Genomic DNA, 20790 nt, shown 5'->3' with positions numbered 1-20790 from the left:
AGGCATCCGTGTCTCATTCCCACCCTCTAGGGAAATTGTTCTATATTTCTGTATTAAATGGGTTGCTTGCTAGTGTATTTTAGTTGAATGCCTTTATAAGACAAAGGCTGATTACTCACATTGCAAAAATATCATTAATGAGTATGCAATATTATCAAATGCACATTAAAAATATATTAATTTTATGCTAGTAACCAAAATAAATAATTTTAAAGCAAAATATAAATATAAAAATTGACTCAAGAAGAAATAAAGGGAATTAAAAGGTATAAACTTACAGTTATAAAATAAATGTCATGGGGATAAAATGTACTGCATGATGACTATAGTTAATAATACTGCGTTGTATATTTGAAAGTTGCTAAGAGATCTTGAAAGTTTTCATCATAAGAAAAACCTTTTTGTGACTATGTACCATGATGGATGTCAACTAGACTTACAGTAGTGATCATTTCACAATACAGTTGGCCCTCTGTATTCATAGATTCAACCAACTGTGTGTCGAAATATTAAAAACAAATTCTCAAAAGTTCCAAAAAGCAAAACTTGAATTTGCTGCATGTCAGTAACTATTTACATGACATTTACATTGTATTTGCAGCTATTTACATAGCATTTACATTGTATTAGGTATTATAAGTAACCTAGAGATGAAAAAGTATAAGGAAGGATATGTGTGTAGCTCATTTGCAAATACTATGCCATTTTACATAATGGACTTGAACATCTGTGGATTTTGGTATCTGTAGGGGGTACTGGAACCAATCCTCCAAGGATCTTGAGGGGCATCTGTGTATACAAATGTCGAATCGTTGTGTATCACAACTAATATCATGTTATATGTTAATTATATCTCAAAAAACCCACCAAGAAAAGAAGAAATGAAAACCCTATACAATTACCATCAAATAACTTTAATTTATAGTTGAAATGCCCAACCACCTACAATTCCCTATATTTTCCATGCCCATTTAGCTAAAGATAGACAATTTACCAACTGTCAAGGAACAAGGAACAAATAACCCCTAATTTATAGAAAATATCCCAGGGAATATAAAAAGAAGTAAAACTGACCAACACATTTTATGAGGCTGTTACCACCTTGAAACCAAAATTGGTTACAGCTTGTTCAAGATAGTAAACATGGGGCAATCCTTTGAACACCTGTCCTGTGCATGTTGGAATTTCATATTTTAGCTTCCATTTCCTTAGATTCTATTACCTATTTTCCATCTCTCTGCATTCTGGAGGATTTTCTCTCTTGGCTTTGGTTAGTCGATTATTAAGCCAATTCATTGAGTTTCCTTCCCCCTCTGATTTTCATCCCTTTATTGTTCTTTTCAAGAATCTATATTTTCCTTTTGAAATTTGCCCATTACGTTTTCATTCCATCCTGTTCTTGGTGTGTATTTTCTTTCCCTCAATTTGTCTCTGAGGACATTTTAAACAGTCTTGAGTAAAGCCTCCTCTTTAATACACTCCCTTGTTTGCTGCAACCTCAGATTACATCACAGGGCAGTTTCTTCATGTGGTTTTTCATTAGGGCTCCTTTTGGTGGGCTCCTGCCGTGGATTGATTTGTGAAGGCAGTCACGCAGAGACCTGTGGGACTAACCAAAGCCAAGTCACTTCTTACAAGTTTCCCAACTCAGGACTTTCCACATCTTCTAAAAAGTGTTTCTTAGGGCCTCATGATAGTATCCTTTGTAGCCTGAGAGCTTTAACTTCTCTGTGGCAACTCTGCCTCTGTCTCTTCCTTGGTTAAGCCATCCTGCCTCCTGTCCACTGTTAGAATATTGTTAGCCTCAGTCCATAGGCAGGACAGTTTGTATGGCTCTGGGCTTTATGAGGTCACACCCCCTGGAAACACATAACCATATCTTTTCAGTTTTTCCACAGGTATTCAAATCTTTGTTTCTGAGTCATATATCCAATACAAATATTCATAGGAAGTTAGTTTGACTTACTGTCTTACTCACAGCTGTGAAAATTTGAATTCTTTCTTTTTTTTTCCCTTTCTTCCAGTTTATTGAAGTATGATTCACAAAACTGCATGTATGAATTCTTTCTTTTTTCTTCCTTATGTTGGGAAAAGCATGGGAATATGATGGGGCTGATTATCTTGCCTGAACGTCAGGAGTATGAATTAATAAATGTTATTTAAAAAAATATATTTATCCCATTTGTAAAATATGTTTATCGCTTATTTTGCAATGGGTGAATGAACTAATGGATAGCGCAGTCCCTGAACAAGATAATGAAATTGTTCTCAATTCAATTTATAGCTTTTTAGGTACTTAGTGCATTTAGCACATCAGATGCACAGCATTGAAAGGAATAAAAGCAAACTCACAACCATCAATGCTTTCCGAAGTCCCATTACAGCTCATAGAAAAGGTTTTTGAAGTGAAAATAAATGGTGATTTTGTTTGGTTCTGGATATTTAAAATCAAATGTTCCAAGAAAAAACCCATAAATTGAAGGAATAAAAGTTTTTCTTCACTTAGCATCTCTTTCTGAAATGCATTTTGTACCTGTGTGGGTTAGAATATCCTGGACCCAAAGTCTTTGTTCCCTATGGAATATGCATGTGCTTCTTGCATAACTTAGGATGAGGGGCATGCCTTACTAGTAATTAGTGGGTCTAATCAGGGTCTGGGGAGCCATCTGGATGGTCTACAACCCAGGAAGAGTTGTCTGAACTCTGAAGTATTAATGCAGAGAAACCAGAATCAATAAGTAAATCAGGCTTTTCCTTTCTCATATGTATATGTGTGTTTGTGTGTATATGTGTATGCCCACATGCACAGCAGTCATGCACCATTAAGGGAACTGGCATCTGCAATAAAATTAGAACTTGGTCCAACTGGGACCCTCATTCTAGTTAATACTCTGATACACTCAAGGCTTGCTTAGCCTGTCTTGAAAGGCTTTAGCTGAACTTCATGGGCTTTTCCAACTGGAGATGACCCAAGAGATCAACATATTTATCAATCTCATCATATACATGGGGAACCTGAGAAAAGAGAGGCCAAAGAACTACAGGTCCCAAGGGACCAATATCTAAGTTTGGTTGTTCTGAAAGAGAAGAAAAGAGAGTGCCTTCTGGAGCATTTAGATCTTACTTTGGAAGCCTGATAAGGAACATAGCAACCGGAAAGACTCTTTGGACTTCTCTCTTTGTGTCTCAGTCACCTCCTCTTCTCACCACTCACCCAGAGAAGGAAAAGCTAACCCTCACTATGACCCCCTCACCTTGCAAGGAGACCAAGTTAAAAGCAGCAGCTCCCTTGTGTTCATATTGGTTGTGCCCTTGGGGTATGGGTTCAAGGTTTTCCAGATCACCTGTATATTCTAGACTAAGGTCTCCAGATTATCTCTCAGGGGACAAAAGTTTCCACATTCCTAGTACAGTCTATCAAGACCAGAGAGGAAATGCTGACTGCTAAAGCAATTTTGATCAAGGGAAGGGGGAGAGAGTCTTAGCGCCCTGAGTGACAAACGGTACCGATCGGTGGCAGAGTGGAGCAATTACAGGCCATGCCTCACCGTCCCGTGTGGCTTAAACATCTTGATATTTATTTTCTGTCCTGACAAACTATTTTAAAATAAACCCTGGTTTTGGTTTTAATCAGGTATGGTAAGACACATGGACACAGAAATGACTGTCATGAAGCAAGATGTTTTTATTCCAAGTTCCCTAGAAACAGGAGGCATGGCATGCCATGCAGGACCACAGGGGGAAGCACCAGGGTCAGTCACGATGCAGAAGGAGCAAGGGGAGAAACATGGGCCAGAGCCTTTATTGTGGTTTCTGAAGGAAAGGCAAGGTAAGGCAGGGTAAGCAAACATAGAATTGACTAGTTTGAATAATTTCAGCAGCTTCTGGGTCATAGAGACTGTCCCTAGTTGTCTAGGACCTGATCTTAGGATGAGTAGGGCAGAGGGATATTGTCCCCGGGAATGTAGGAGCCAGATAGAGGAGGTGGTTGGGAGTGTGGACTCTGGATTGGTGAGTTTGCACAGGAAAGATGCACTTCCAGATAAGTCTTTTGCTCTCTCAAAGAATTAGCTAGCCCTGGGAGGATGGGGGATAGGATTTCTCTCCAGTCAGTGAGTCACCAGATGCCAGAGCATCCAGAATACAGAAAATAAGAAAATATAGTCAATGCACCAATATTCTTACTTCTGACTCTTCTCCCCATCCTCCCCTAAACTTTGAACTTCATTCCAGCTTCTTTTTTTCTTGAGCTGAAGCAAACTGTTCTGTTTCTGACATCTGCTCCAGCTGACGTTCTCTGGGAAGTGAGCATCCCTGGATTTCCCTCTACTGACTCCCTCCGGGTCCCTCCCTCTCCTGTACCAGTGCCAAGAGAGTGAGGCTCTTGAGTGTGGTGACAGGAAGGAATGACTGGAAACCTTCATGGAAGAAAGATTTGGACGGGACCTCAAAGCCACTTCTCACTTGCTTCATCAGTTGCACTTTGGGGAGAATTAGGCATAAAGTAGAAGATACGAATTAGTACCAGGGAAAATGAAGAGAGTAGCATACTGTTTACTTTCTTCTGTCTTCTATGAGAATACGGTGCTTCGTCAAAGGATCTCAGAATCCTTCCAGTTAAGCAAATTATCTTAGCGCCAGTTCTTCTTTTGTAAAATAGGAACAATAATACTGCTTTTGCATGGTGTTATCAGCCTTAAATGGGCTTGTGTATGTCTATTTTCTAATATAAGGCCAGGCATAGAGTAGGCACTTGGTAAATATATATATTTTTCAAATTCAGAGAATTAATTTTTCAAGACTATCTTTCTCTTTTCTTTGTCTTGAGCGGCATCCAAGATGGAAACAACTATTCAAGCCACTGCAGCAACCTTACACCCCTTGTTCCCAAGCAGAAACATGGACGTTTCCAAACCTAACAATCTTGGTCACGGTAATGCAGTTCACTAATGAAATTTCCATCATATTTCTGCTGTCCCAGCATTTTTACTCATACTAAGACTTATAAGACCTGAGTTGTGCTTCCCACATAGCTGAAGGGTATTAAAGGCTGCATCAGAGCACACCCCAGGGCAGTACAGAACAGGCTAAGCCAGAAGGAACAGGAAATTGGCATCAAGAGTTAATTAAGATTTAGTGAGTAAATTAAGAAATCATTTTTTTTTTTACATTATTAGTACAGGAATGCATAGCCAACGTAAAAATTTCCACAGTATAGAAGTGTACAGAGTTAAAAGTTAAAGGGCCAACACACGCTCATAAATATATACAACTCACTCCATTCCCCAGTGGTAACCACAGTTAACTCTTTGTGGTATCCTTCCAGAACTTCTGCTGTGCATTTACATATCCATACACAGATATGTTCATATTAAAAACATATGCATGTGGGCTTCCCTGGTGGCGCAGTGGTTGAGAATCTGCCTGCTAATGCAGGGCACGCGGGTTCGAGCCCTGGTCTGGGAAGATCCCACGTGCCGCGGAGCAACTGGGCCCGTGAGCCACAATTACTGAGCCTGCGCGTCTGGAGCCTGTGCTCCGCAGCAAGAGAGGCCACGATAGTGAGAGGCCCGCGCACCGCGATGAAGAGTGGCCCCCACTTGCCACAACTAGAGAAAGCCCTCGCACAGAAACGAAGACCCAACACAGCCATAAAGAAATAAATAAAAATAATTTAAAAAAGACTGTTCTTACTTTATGAGAACAGACCCTCTAAAAAAAAAAACAAAACAAAACATATGCATGTGACGTAGAGAACAAATGTATGGACACCAAGGAGGGCAAGGTGGGGGGGGGGATGAATTGGGAGATTGGGATTGATATATATATACATTACTATGTATAAAATAGATAACTAATGAGAACTTGCGGTATAGCATAGGGGACTCGACTCAATGCTCTGTGGTGACCTAAGTGGGAAGGAAATCCAAGAAAGAGGGATATATGTATACATATAGCTGATTCACTTCGCTGTACAGCAGAAACTAACACAACATTGTAAAGCAACTCTACCTCAATTAAAAAAAAAAACCAAAATCCAAATGAAAAAATAAACCGTATAATGTGGTTATATTATATGTAATATTTTGTAACTTGCTTTTATGATTTAATAAATTGATTTTTTTCATGTTTATACAAATCGATACATCTAAATATTTTTACATGTTACTTTTATTCCATAATATAGATGTATCACCCACGGTTTATGTAAATAATTCCCTTCTGAGGAAAAATTAAGTCCGTTTCCAAATGTCAACTCTGGCAAAAAATGCTTCAAAGAACATATACATTTTCTGGGTAATTATGTTTTTTCTGTGGTACTGTTTGTATTAGTTTGCTAGGGCTGACATAACAAATACCACAGACTGGGGAGCTTAAATAACAGAAATTTATTTTCTCACAGGTCTGGAGGCCAGAAGTCCAAGATCAAGGTGTCAGTAGGGCTGGTTTCTTCCAAGGCAGATGTCCTTGCTTGCTGATGGTGACAGACGTCTCCATGGCCTTTCCTCTGTGCTCACATGTCTGTGTCTAAATCTCCTATTCCTATAAGGACTCCAGTGGTATTGGTTAGGGCCCAACCTAAAGGCATCATTTAACTTAATTATCTCTTTAAAAACCCTATCAATAAACACAATTCTATTCTGAGGTACGGGGGTGTTAGGACCTCAGCATATGATTTTGGGAGGACATAGTTCAGCTGGCAACACTGTTCTAGTTACTAATGCTGTTTAAAAAATTGCCACAACACTCGGCAGCTGACAACAGCACCAAGTTAATTAAGCTCACTGATTCTGAGGGTCAGGAATTCGTTAACTGCACAATAGGGACAGCTTGTTCCTATTCCATTATATCTGGGCAGAAGGCTGGAATCATCTGAAATCTCCTGGGGTAGACATTTCCCAGATGCTCTTCCAGAACCTTGCCCCTCCCATCAAGAAGCAGAATCTGTTTTTCCTCCTCTGGAATGTGGCCAGGACTTTGTGGCCACCTCTACTGACTAGAATATGGTCAAAGTGACATTGTGCAACTTCTGAGACTAGCTCAGAAAAGGAAACAGGCCTTCAAACTTTCTCTTTCTCTTGCTGTCTCTCAGCACCTTCTTCCTGAGAACCCAGTGACCACACTGTTAGGAAGATGAAACTCTTCCAGATTAAGAGGAGCTGAGGCCCCCAACCAAGAGCCAGTATCAACCTCCAGACATGTGAGTGACCAAGCCTTCAGATGACTGCAGTCCCCAGCCTTTGAGTCTTTCAGCCAACATCCCAGCCTCATTGAGCAGAGAAAAGCTCTGCTGGGATAGGTCCACATTCTTGACCTTATAAAACCAGTGATCATAATAAATGATTGTTTGGTGCCATTAAGTTTTGGGGTAATTTGTCACCAACTATAGTAGCTGTGGATAACTGTTATAGCCTTTCCTGGAGCAGATATTGAGAGCCAATGAACAGGATCCTCTTATTCTGATTTTCTCATGTGAAGATACACAGATAGTGAATTGAATTACAGGCTAATAGACTCATAGAATTCATATGATCCAGGAAACCTCTCTACCCAATCTCTGTAGCACTTTAATTCAGCATCTACTTTAAAAAGTTCCAAAGATATAGTGCTCGTGATTCATTTGTTCATTAAACAAATATTTATTGAACAAGTTCTATGTGCCGTACAGTGAAGGATTCTGGGGCAAGGCTTAGAATACTACGGTGCAAACGGTGCAAGAGAATTGAACTTAGGGAGACTTCATTCTGGAGGAGGAGATGGATACTTGTCTTAGTCAGTTCAGGCTGTCATGACAAAATACCAGAGACTGAGTGGTTGAAACAATAGACTTTTATTTCTCATAATTCTGGAGGCTGGTCCAAGATCAAGGTGCCAACAGATGCAGTGTCTCATGAAAACCTACTTTCTGGCCTTCTTGCTATGTGCTCACATGGCCTTTCCTCAGTACACGCTCTTGGTGAGAGAAAGAGCTCTCAAGTCTGTTTTTCTTCTTATAAGGGCACCACTAATCATGGGGGCTCCACCTTCATAACTTCATCTAAACTTCATTGTATCCCAAAGACACCATCTCCAAATACCATCACCTTGGGTATTAGGGCTTCAGCATATGAATTTTGAAGGGATAAACATTCAGTTCATATTCATTATTTAGCAGTAATGAATATTAAACAAGTAAAAATATAGTTTTAGATTTTGATAAATATTATGAGAGAAGCAGAATAGATAATATAATGGAATGTTACAGAGAATACTCCTTTAGGTTGAGTGATGAAGACATGCTTGTCTTAAAGGGGGCATTTAGCTTGAGACCTAAGACATAAGAAAAGATGCGAAAGGAAGGGGGAAGGGCTTTGCAGACAGAAGAGACAGCAACTAAAAGCACTTGGAGTGCTCTAGGAAGAAACAGAAGTCAGTGTGAGGGAGAATGGCGGGTGACATTGAAAGTGTTACAAAATCAGGTTAGAAAGAAAAGCAAGGGAGAAATCTTGAGATAAGGTAAGAAGTTTAGATCTTATTCTAAATTCAGTTGAAAGCCCCTGGAGATTTTTTTCTTTTTTTTAATGGAATGACATTATTTGATTTACATTTTAGAAAAATCTCTCTGTTTTCTCTGAAGAGCAAGAGTGGAAAGAGAACAATTATGAGCCTTTGAAGTTATCTGGGCAACTCATGGTCATGGCTTGGGCCAGGGTGGTAATAGCTTAAATGAAGAAGAGTGGAGAGATTCAAGATGTCTTTCAAGGATGGAACCATTAAGACTTGCTGATAGATCAGATGTGGGGACCAAGGGAAAGAGTGAAATCCAGGGACATGTGCAGGTTTTGGATTAGGGCCACTGGGTGGATTGTGGTGACATTGACTCAGATGGAAAGAGTGGTGTTTGGGGAGGACTAGGATTGAATGACAGGGTGTTTTGGTGGAAGAGGAGACTCACAGGACTTATTATTTATTCATTCATTATATTTTAACTGTTTATTAGTCATTTAAGTGAAGATGTTGAATATACCATTGGAGAAGTGAGCTCAGCAGTCAGGGCTGGTGATATAAATGTGTGAGTCAACTTTTAGGTATTAGATACACAAAACTATGAGAGGACGAGGGATTAAACAGGAGGGAAATGTGGCTAAAGGAACAAATATACCTCTGAGAGAGCACAGGGCGTTCTAATGCTTAGAGGACATAAAGAGCAGGGAGAAGAACCAGGAAAACAGACTGGAAAAGAAACACCAAGGAAACAGGAAGAAAATTGAGATGTGTGGTGAGGTTTTCAGAAGGAAGTTACAATAGCTGTAGAAATTCTTTCTCATGACTAACATCAAGTCTGACTCCATATTACTCACACATTGGTCTCCGATCTTCATTCTGGACAACACACCAAAAAAGTCAAAGGAAATTTTTAAAGCGTTTCATTATAGGAACACAAGGCATTTCATAGTTACCCTGCTCTTGTTTGAAGCCTGAGACCAGACCACCATTGTTGAGCTGTGTGACCATGGACAACTGACCTGGCCCCTGTGAGCTTCATTTTCCTCATCCCTGGAATGCAGAGAGTGACAACCACTTTGCAGGGTTGTGGTGGAGTTTGATGACAATGCACATCACACACCTAGCCTGAGACATATGCCCAATACGTTGAAGTAATTATTAGCTTGGTCCCCTTTCCCCTACGATAGCCCTGGAAAGAGTTGACGATTACCCCCATGGTCTTTTGCACCCAAGATTTTCTAAGATATCATTTCTCTCTCATCCTTTTCTTTTCTCCTTCCTTTGGCTTCCTCTTCCCATACCTGGCCAGTATTCCAGATCTCAAAGAATTCTAAAGCAAACAGGAAATATCACCCATGTAGGTAATACCTGTCTATGATCACAATGGCAGGGGCTATTTTGTGAAGTTGGGAGCTACTTTGGGGAAGTAAAGTGCAGAGGTTAAGAATTCAGTTTCTTGAGGCATATTGTATGGGATTTAATTCCATTTCTACCACTTAGAAGCTATGTGAACTTGGACAAGCTACATAACCTTTCTTTGTGTCATTTTCCTCATTTGCAAAACGGGGGGAGTAGTACCAATCTCGCAGTGTTGTTATAAGCATTACACAAATTAAAATGGGTAAAGTACTTAGAAGAGTGCCTTGTGTTCGATAGTGAGTAAGCATTCACTAAATGTGAATTACCATCTATATTCAGGATCTCATGCCAATGGCTGGATGACCTCCTTTCCACGATGTGTTACCGGAGATTCATGCCTCATGAAGCAGGTGTGGGTTGACTTCCGAGTTCCCTCTGACTTTGACATTTTTGGATTTGATAACTAGTGACACTCAGTGTTTTTTTAGGGGGTGGGCTATGTCCAGAGGTGGAGAAAGCAGAAGCGTTGATCCTTGCTTCACGGTAAGCATCTGGAGCACATTCAGGAAAAGCTATGAATTGGGGTTAAAATGTCAAAACCACTTCAGTTTTGAACAATGCATTTTCTTCTCAAATGTCAAAACTTCAACTGCTTTTCTGGCTTCATGTGTCCTATTTAGGTTTAAAATTTTTCTTTGATAATTTATCTTTAGTAATAGAAGCAGAATGATATAGAGAAAAGATCATGGGTTCAGAGTTAATTCTAAATCTCAGCCCCTCTACTTACTACAGAGTGGCTGAATGTCTCTGAGCCATAGTTTCCCCATAAAAGAAACAATAATACTTGCTTGCAGGGTGGTCTTGAGAATTAAGGGAAATAATGTACATAAAAAACTCGACAAGGTGAAAATTATGCTTTCCTTCTCTACCGATCCCACTGGACTGCAATCCTTATGCTTCCTTGTTCTCATTTCCTCCCAGATTCCAAAAATATCAATGCAGATGGCTCTCTCAGAACTTGGGGAAATATCTACATATTTGCAATGGTAGGTCCTGTGATTGGGTGATATTTATATTCTAAAAAAAAAACCTATTAAAATCAGACTTGAATGAATAAAAAAGAGTAGTTTCTGCAAGTTCTAAAAATACCACTCAGAAATAATGCTCTTTCCAGACCCCTAATGCTGAGTAAGGTAAACCTAACCTCTTAGTTCAATAGACTACTGATAATTCCCTTTATGCCAATGGGAAGATTAGCTAGTGCCAAGATATTTTTAACTGGTCTGAAGGAACACATCTTCATTTGCATCCAGCAAGATGTAACCTTAGCAACCGTGTGTATTTTTGGACTCCTTTTCATTTAATGTAAATGAAGCACCACTGATACACCCGTCGTAATCTGATGACAGAATTCAGCGTGACCAATTCATGTGTCTGAGGCCTCCAAGTCCCTTGCCATCCCAGCAAGATTCTAATTTCCTGTCACTAGCATGAATCAGTATGGTCCAAACTGAAATTAGTTTAGAGCATTAACTTTTCTTGTTGACTTCCTTTTAAGTCACATTTAACTGTCTCTCTTATTATAAATGGTCTAAGTATGGGGGAAAGTTTACATCAATGTGGAAAGAGCTTAGGTGTCACATTTCAACAGAGAATTAAAAATGTGTTTTTGCTTCTTCTGAACTATTGAGGGCTCTTACCCACCATCTCCAAGCCAGTGTCTTCTATAAAACTGAGGCAACCATTAATTTGATAATTCCTCCCTTGTAAAGTTGTGCTAACATATAATATTTCAAATTTATTTTTAAAAAGGTAAGAGGGATGTCAGTTTGAAGGCATGCTCTTATAATTTGCTACCCTCCATGATGTTTAGCATATAAGATTGGTGATGCTGACTTGGGCCAATGTTTCCTTTATAGGGGTGGAAATGGAGATGGACAAGATGTGTCTCTCTGAAGACTGCCCGCTCTCCCTCCACCTTCTGTAGTTAACACTTGGCTTGTATTGCTTGCTGAGCAATTCAAAGATGGACATGTGTGGAATGGTTTATATATGTGGAAGAACTAGAAATTCTCCTTTTCCACCAAAAGCAAAGCAACAAAAAAGCCTGAGTAACAGAGGGCTTTGCCAGTCTTACTTTAATAGTTGAAGCCCCTCTAGCACTAGTTTCTCAGACTTTTGCCTGCCATTGCCATGACCAGCTGCTCTTCCATCTTGTTTATCTGTTGCGTGCTGGAATAACTGATTACATGATTGATTACACTGCAATCTGTCATTGTGACTCACCCAGTCATTGGGTCACGCTTGGTTAAATCCATGGATAAATCATGGACTGGATCAGAGAGCTCAAAAGTGGAACTGTGAGTGTATGTAAGTATCTCTGTGTGCCTGTGTGTCTGAATATGAACGTGGGTGGTCCTGTGTGTACATGTATTTATGTCTCGAAGTTCAAGAATCTGTGTCTCTGACCTTATGGACGAGGGTCTGTGGGCATGTATGGAGGGCTGTGTGTTCATATGGTGTGTCTTTAGTTCATATGTGGTGTTAGTAAATGTATGCATGTGTGGTTTCTGTATGTTTGTTGTTGTGTAAGAGGAAGGGAGCAGCTGAAGATGAGGTGTCACTTATTTATTCATTCAAGAAATATTCACTGAGGGCATGAGCAAGCCAGACTTGGAATCGGTGAGGTCACGGGTTCAGCCAATGGAAGAATCATGCCAAACAGAGATGAAGAAATGCTGGCTTGGCTGGTGGGCTTTGAGCAGTGCAGTGGCAAAATTCTCTGCTCATGGGTGCTGCGGCGGCAGCTCTGGGGCTCAGTGAAGCCTTTGGACAATCTCCAAGGTCATACGCATCAAGCTGTAGAGGGTCCTGTCTTTTCTTTCCTGTCTTCTGCCCTGTTCCTCGTGTAATTGGGCTTAGGAGATAGTCTAATTCATCGCACATTGTGTGTTTATAGTTATGGAACTCACTTACGAAGATTGGTGGTATCCCAACTGTCATCAAAGTAGTATTTTTGAGTGTTCTAGGCAACAGAAAAAAGCTCATTATTTCCACTTGCATCAGTTACAGAATTAGGCAGAGATGATCCCTTCATATTTATTTTGACAGGAGAAAGGAGAACAGCCCAGAAGGAAGACATGCCCCGGCCACGGGCCTCAGGGGTGAGCTGGTAGAGGACCCAGATCTCCTAGTTCAGGATCTTTCAACCCCCCCTCCTCTGGGAAGCCTCCATGTGATGGTTAATATTATGTGTCACCTTGACTGGGCCACGGGGTTTCCAGATTAAACATTATTTCCGGGTGTGTCTGGGAGCGCATTTCTGAACGAGATTAGCATTGGAATCAGTGGACTCAGTAGAGCAGATTGTCCTCCCCAAGCCTGAATAGAATGCAAGGCGGCGGGTGGGGAGAAACTCACCCCTTTCCTTCCTGCCTGACCGCTGAGCTGGGACATCAGTCTTCTCTTACCCTTGGACTGGGATTTATACATTTGGGTCTCCTGGTCCTCAGGCCTTGAGGCTCAGACTGGAATTACACCACCAGCTTCCTGGGGCTCCAGCTTGCAGACGGCAGGTAGTGGGACATCTCATCGCCAATTCCTCATAATAAATCTCCCTATCTATCTATATATATCTATCCTATGGGTTCTGTTTCTCTGGAGAACCCTAACGCTCACTCTGATCCCTCTTTTCCCAAAAGACTCTGGGCTGTTTGAACACCACCTGGGCTGCCCTGTGACTTCCTGGACCACTTCGAGTTTAACGCCATCACTGTGCAGTACTTTACAGCTCCCAAGGCACTTGGGCCAGTGCTTACTCTGTGTGATCTTCAGGTACCCCACGTGAGATGGGTTACTAGAACCAGATGAGTGGATAAAGAAGAGACGTGGTACACATATACAATGGAATATTACTCCACCATAAAAAAGAATGAAATCTTACCATTAGCCACAACATGGAAGGACCTAGAGGGTATTATGCCAAGTGAAATAAGTCAGAGAAAAACAAATACTGTATGATTTCACTTATACGTGGAACCTAAAAAAACAAAACAAATGAACAAATACAACAAAACAGATTCATAGATATAGAGAACAAACTAGTGGTTGTCAGAGGGGTGGGAGGTGGAGGGGAGAGGCAAAATAGGTGAGGGGGATTAAGAAGTACAATCTTTCAGCTATAAAATAAATAAGTCACAGGGATGTAACAGCACAGGGAATAGAGTCAATAATATAATAAATTTGTATGGTGCATAATCTAGAAAAGAATCAAATCACTATGTTGTACACCTGAAACTAATATAATATTGTAAGTCAACTATATTTCAATTTTAAAAAAGTAAAATAAAATAATGATGGAGAAATTGAGGCTCCCAGAGGAGGCTAGTGAGTGGCAAAACAGGATCTGAAGGTTCAAATCCAGGTCTCCCCGACCTGAACGTGGTTCACATTTCACGAGACTGCCTGCCCCACAGGTTAGGAGTTACTCGGGGCTGGGGCGTCCTCCCCATTGAACTCCAGCCTGGCTTGATGTCTAGGGTTGGGTTCCCAGGGTCTGAGCTTGTTGTGCAGGAAGCTGATTGGAGAGTCTCCTCTGGATCAATACCTGAGAGGAATGAAGGAAGTAGGACCGGGCAGAGGGAGAGGTTTCAGTGCAGTGTGCTTGCAAGAAAGGCCTCAGCTGATGCCTCAGGCAGCTCTGGATCTGGGATGGTCCCCGAGTTGTTTTAAATAGAAGAAAGGAGCCCTGATACCGACCGTCACTGGAGGTGGGCTGCCTCTAGGAAGGGTGGGACCTGGGACAAAGTGGCTCCGTTTAAGGGAGCGCCGTTCAGGGACTCAAGGAGAGGAGCTCAGCTCAGAGCATCTGTCCTGATGAACAGACGCCAGGGGAATGAGCGGCTCGGCTCTTCGGGGGGATCTGGCTGACACACCACAGAACAGTCAGGAAGAGGCTGTGAAATTGATTTTCTCTACAACACACTTCCCTGTCCTCTTATAGTGCGTTCTCCTGAAGCATGTTTGGTTTTCTTCTGCACTGGCTGCCCTACATTTTTAAACACTGCTGTCTTCTCTGCCCCTTTCCTCCAGAGATCGTGCTCTGGATATTGCCTCAGTGTGTGTGTGCATGCAGGCGTGCCTGTGTGTGCTTTTGTGTGTGTGTTTCTCACCAACATCTACTAAGGCTCCTTTCTGTGTTGCTTTCTCAGGCTGGGAACTCTGTGTTTCCTAGCAGCCCTGATCGCCATACAAAAATGGGATAGAAATGACAGCGTCCAGCCCTGGCTTCGCTCTCTTTCTGTGCTCAGAGCATCTATGATCTTGGGAAGTTGGCCTGACACAAGAGCAGAGCTTCCACCCAAGGAAGAATGACTCTGGGTTCGGCAGGTTTGAGGCCTCCTGTGCCCTCTGGGACCTCTCACGGGGGAGGGCCCTGCTAGGGCAGCGAGGGATTCAGAGGGCAGATGCTGAGAGGCTGGGGCCTGCTCTGGAACAGGGGCTCCATTCTCCACAGAGGGTCAGCGGTCACCCTGCGGCAAGTTCACTTGGACTCTGTCTGAGCCCCTGAATTCAGACTCTTGATTAACTAAGCCATGGCGCATGACCCCCGGCCCCCAAAGAGTTCTGTCACTGGACGGATTTCTCCCAAGTTCCAGAGGTCACGCAGAGGGCCTGATGTGAAAGGTCTTTTCTCGCCCAGGGGTCCATCCTCGCCCACAGCCGGCACTTCATATTTTCCAATCGAGTGGTCCGGCTCTCTAATCCGGACAGACTGTAAGTCGGTGCAATCCGGCCACTCGCTGGGGCCACCTTCCAGGTCGATGGGTGGGAGGAGGAGGGCTTGCTCTGTCTTGGGGCAATCTCAGGATCTCCAGAAAGATTCTCTGGCTTTTGCCATGAAATCCCTGCTGGTTGATACCAGGATTCCCCTTTAGCAGATGACAGCATTTTTCAAGGATAACACAGATGTAGAGAACATTTTTGAAGTGGGGTGAGGAAGGGTGTCTGACCTTCACTTTGGGGCCCAGGTCAGAGATGTAGCCCTTCCTGGAGCTGGATATGCCAGTGGTGGGGAGGAAATGAGTGAGGAGAGGCGTGGGGACCTGACGTGGAGAAGGCTCTGGAAGAAGATAGAGCCAGAAGCTGGGAGCGGCTCTAAACCAATGTTACCGAGTTTGCCAATCTGTCGGCACCGTCTCAATGCGGTTGGAATGTGACCTTGGGAAGGTCAAACAGAGAGAATATTGACAGAGTTTATCAGACAGGCTCAAGTGCGGACCTGGCAGTGACCATGGGTCCCCAGGCTGCATGTCACCTTGTCTCACGGCAAAGCTGGGAGGTGGATTGGCCTCCACCCCCGGTTCTGTTTTCTGGAAGCTGGCTCGGAAATACAATTTTATTTGTAAAATGGCTCACCTCTCCTGGAGTCAAACGAAGCTTTCCAGAGCGGGTGACGTCTGAGACGGGGCTTACTTAGTGGGTTGGGAGTTCCACAAACTCCTTTGCTGTCTTGCTCTGTGCTGGGGAGCTCTCAGTGGGAGGGGGCAGTACCCCTAATTGTTAGGGTGTCTCAGGGGTTGAGCCGTAGACATAGTCTTCCTCAGTGAATAGATCAGTAAGCAGGAGCTTCCAGAGCAAGAGTTGTCAGAGAAACTCCAGCAGTCCCACCCCTGGGCATATATCTGGAACAAGTGAAAACTCTAATTCCCAAAGATACATGCACCCCAATGTTCATAGCAGCAGTATTTACAATAGCCAAGACATGGAAGCAACTCAAATGCCCATCAACATATGAAAAGATAAAGAAGGTATGGTGTATATACATGCATATATATATGTGTACATACACACACACACACACATACATACATACACACACACAATGCGATATTACTCGGCCATAAAAAGAATGAAATATGGCCATTTGCAGCAATGTGGATGGATCTAGAGAATATTATACTAAGTAAATAAGTCAGAGAAAGGCAAATACTATATGACATCACTTATATGTGGATCTCAAAAATATGCAAATGAATGCGTATACAAAACAGAAACAGATCACAGATGTAGAAAACAAACCTGTGGTTATGAAAGGGGAGAGGGAAGGTGAGAGGGACAAATTAGGGGTATGGGGTTAACAGATACAAACTACTATCCATAAAATAGATAAGCAACAAAGAGTTAGTATATAGCACAGGGAATTTTACCCAATATCTTGTAGTAACCTCTGATGGAATATAATCTGCAAAAATACTGAATCACTATGCTGTACACTTGAAGCTAACACAATTTTGTAAATCAACTTTACTTCAGTAAAAAATAGAAAGTTAAAAAGGAGAAGAGAAATACTATGGCAAAGACACAGAATGTATACAAAGACAAACATGAAGATGTTCTTTGAAAATAAAAGACAATTTTGACTTATAAAGTTCTTCCTTTTTTTATGTCTGCAGTCAGAAATCTCCTAGGGAGGGACAGAGGGAGGACGTGGCCTCCAAGGTTATGATTCCTCGACAGAAGCACTTATTTTTCTTTCTCAAAGAAAACTGAGAGCAGCCTGTAGCCTGCAGGGGAGGGCCTTGGGCTGGGGCCAGGCCTGTGTCTGCATCCCAGCGGCTTCCTGAGCTCGCCGCGTGTCCTTGGGCAAGCGCCTCGCCCTCTCTGGGTCTCCCTTTGTGGAATCATAAACTGAAAAGTGCCTTTCAATTCTGACCCTCTACGGACCTATTTTTAACAAAACCCACGCTTACTTCCACACTCTTGAGCCTGCCATAAGGACATTTGTAGCTCTACAAGCTTTCTAGAATCAGAAAGAAATAGCGTTTGTAAAGTGTCAGCTCGTCAGAAATGACTGGCACCCGGGGGTTCCAAGCCCCTCCCCGAAACCTGCTCCTGCTGCGAACACAAGCCCCTCCCCTCCCTGCGCTGCTGCCTCTCGGCCTGTCCTTGCTGACTGCCGGGTGTTCTCGAGAACAGAAATAGAATATGTCTGCCACGCAGCAAGTGCACTCCTGGGAGGATGGGGGGTGTGTGTAATTTATTTTATTTCATTGTTTTCAGATAATTCTCTGTTAAAGAAGATAATCTCTGAAGTGGAGGGTAGGGGCCCTGAAAAGCTGTCAGCTCCCTGCTAGACAAGTCACTTGGCACAGCATCTTGGTGTCCCCAGCTAGAGAGGGTGCCAAGCACGCTCCGAATCCTTCATCAATGCAGGGATGCCCTGGGACTGCGTGCAAGGGGCTCACAGACATTTCGAGTGTAAAACTACAAAGCAAAGCGTCACCAGATTATTAGGATGCAAGAGCTGCCTTCTCCGCATCCTAGGTTCAGGATTTCCTTGAACCAAGCTAAGCTGGCAGCTGTGAGCTCAAGAGGCCCATAGATCAGAGACCACGGTGCTCTAAGATCACGCTTCCCTCTGTCAACTTGGAGCAGGGCTCCCCTCTCAGCTTCCCTTACAAGGGGCATCCAGCTGCCTCATTTACCATCTGAAATCCACACAGTGGTCAGCGGGCTTTCTTGTGTCCTAATCTGATCTGATCTCACGGTGGAATCTATCAGCAACTTGAAAACCCCTTGATAGGAAGTGGAATCAGGAGTTCAAGTCCAAACTCCCCCCCCACCATCTAAGCTGCATAACCTTGGGCAGGCTTTTCAGCCCTCTCTGTACATCTATGTCAGCTGCAAATTGGAGATCATGAAAACGTTTTTCTTGCCAGTCTTGCCAGTTATTGTAACCATCGGGTATCATATTGGGCATCAAAATGTTTGAAGCTGGGCTGAGCAGAGGCCCGTGGTGCTCTGTTCATAGTCCAGTGCGAGACACACGCAGCTGAGACGGAGGGGTACGAGTAGGACCAGATGACAGCTACTGGGAAGAAAGCTAGAGTCTGGAGCACAGGACACGGGGATGGGAGAGAGCAGAGGAGGCGGAAGTCATCTGTTAGTGTCTCTTGAAGGAGGCCCCCATCCCAACCCCGCCTGGTCCCAGAACTTCCGCTGGGACACCCCTCAGCCCAAGGGACCGTTGGTTTCCTCACATCTGTGAGCCCCGCCCCCAGCCCTGGGACAGGTCCCTGCTAGAGCCCGGAGATGCCTGTTTCCGTGTTTTCTCCTCCGAAGCATCTGGTCAGCACTGGCCTGGCACATTGCAGGAGCTCGGGATCCCTTTCAGAGCCGCCCCTCGGTCCCTCAGCTCCGGGACCCGCTCAACGCTGCTCTCCTGCAGTGCTTCGCCGGGTCAGGCTCGGGCCCCAGACACCTCCCTCCCCTGCGCTCCTCTCCCCGCCTCCACCTCCACCTCCACCTCCTGTTACCACCACCGCTGTCTCCTCTGTCACCTCTGCTGCCACTGCCACCTCCCCCAGCAGGCTGCACGCTGGGGGGCCCGGGCTGGGCGAGGCTGGGCCCCCTGGGAGCTGGCTGGCCACGGCCTGGGCGTAGGGGGCGGGCGTGCCCGAGTTGTGGCCGGGAGCTGGGCTGGCCTTGGGGCCCAGGGCACCTGGGAGTGCTGCGGGGCAGGGGCCTCCTTTGTTGCCAGGGACGGTGCTCGGGACAGAAGTGGCAGGCGGGGGGCCCGAGGGGTAGCTTGGTGGTACGGCTGGGGACCGAGGGTGCTGGCTGCTGTGGACAGGTTTGCAGCCGTTTCTGGCTGGAGACTGGCTGACTTCGCTGTCCATGGAGCGTCCCCTCTTCTTGTCATCTTCAGAGTTGTCCGTGGTACAGTGGGCTGGGCTGGGCGGGACAGGGCCTCAGCTTCAGCCATGATGACACCAGCCTCCTTCACAGGCGTATTCAGGCCATTCAACAAGGATGGAACCATTTTTAGACCCCAGGGGGGCACTGTGGGGAACTCAGACATGAGTGGGCACGGTCCCGGCTCTCGTGGATCTTGGAAAGTTCTTAATGAATGAATCCCTACCAGGCCTGAGGAATCCTGACTGGCTCGTGGCTGAGCTGAGGACGTGGAGAGCCGCATTGTAACTAGAGCCATGCCCACGATGAGCACCCTTTCATCCATACAACAGCCTCTGTGAGGATTTTCATACCCATTTTCCTGATGAGGAAACTGAGGCTCAGAGAAGGCTGGTAAGTGGCAGAGCCAGGACTAGAAATAAACTCTTCCAACCCCAGATAATGAACGTTCCTAATAAACCACAGTGCCTCACATGGCATGCTTGGTGAGAGGCCCAAGATAAATTCTGGGATGAGAATAGTGGAAAGAGGACTAAAATAGATCTTGTTCTGCCTGGGATAAGAAGTTATTTAATAAATGAACATGAGTCAGTGAGGAGGCAGCATCTTCTCCTTGGAAAACATGGGTGTAATTCTGCAATTAGAGGTTCCAGTAAAAGTGGGTGGACAGCTCCTTGGAAATATAAATCACTTCCAGGAGGCACAGATGAACAGCTGCGGCTACAATGGCTGGGGGCCAGAGAAGGTCAGGAACTTCATGTTTTATGTCGTGACCGCATTGAACCTGCCCCCAACTTTGGCCACAAATCCTTAATTGGGATTCCTTCTTCTCTTTTGCTTCTACAATCCCTCCTCCTCCTGCCATCTCGGTGACATTTATTTTAAAAATAAATGTGTGTGTGTGTAACCATGTTACTTCCCTAATTAAAATACTTCATTGGTTCCCTAGCTCCACAAAGTAGAATCTAAACTCTTCAGTGTGGCTTACGGGGTAAGCTTAGCTTAGGTTGTCCCCAAAGCAGATCCTGAGACAGGATTTGTAAGACAGCTGAGGCGTTCACCCATCAATGCTTGTTCCTCGTTGGTGAAGGCTTGCTTTTGGGGATATTGACTTCCCAAGACGTCTGTCTGCTCCTCACATGGCCAGCACACTCCTGGGAGGAGAGTGGGCCCTCAGATGGAGAGGTACATCTGCTCAAGGTAGAAGTCATTGCCGTGTGATGAACTGTCCACAGAGCTGGCCAAAGG

The sequence above is a fragment of the Balaenoptera acutorostrata genome, chromosome 12 (genome assembly GCF_949987535.1).
Source record: "Balaenoptera acutorostrata chromosome 12, mBalAcu1.1, whole genome shotgun sequence".
NCBI lineage: Eukaryota > Metazoa > Chordata > Mammalia > Artiodactyla > Balaenopteridae > Balaenoptera > Balaenoptera acutorostrata.
The sequence above is the reverse complement of the archived record's forward strand: the minus strand, read 5'-3'. Positions refer to the sequence as shown.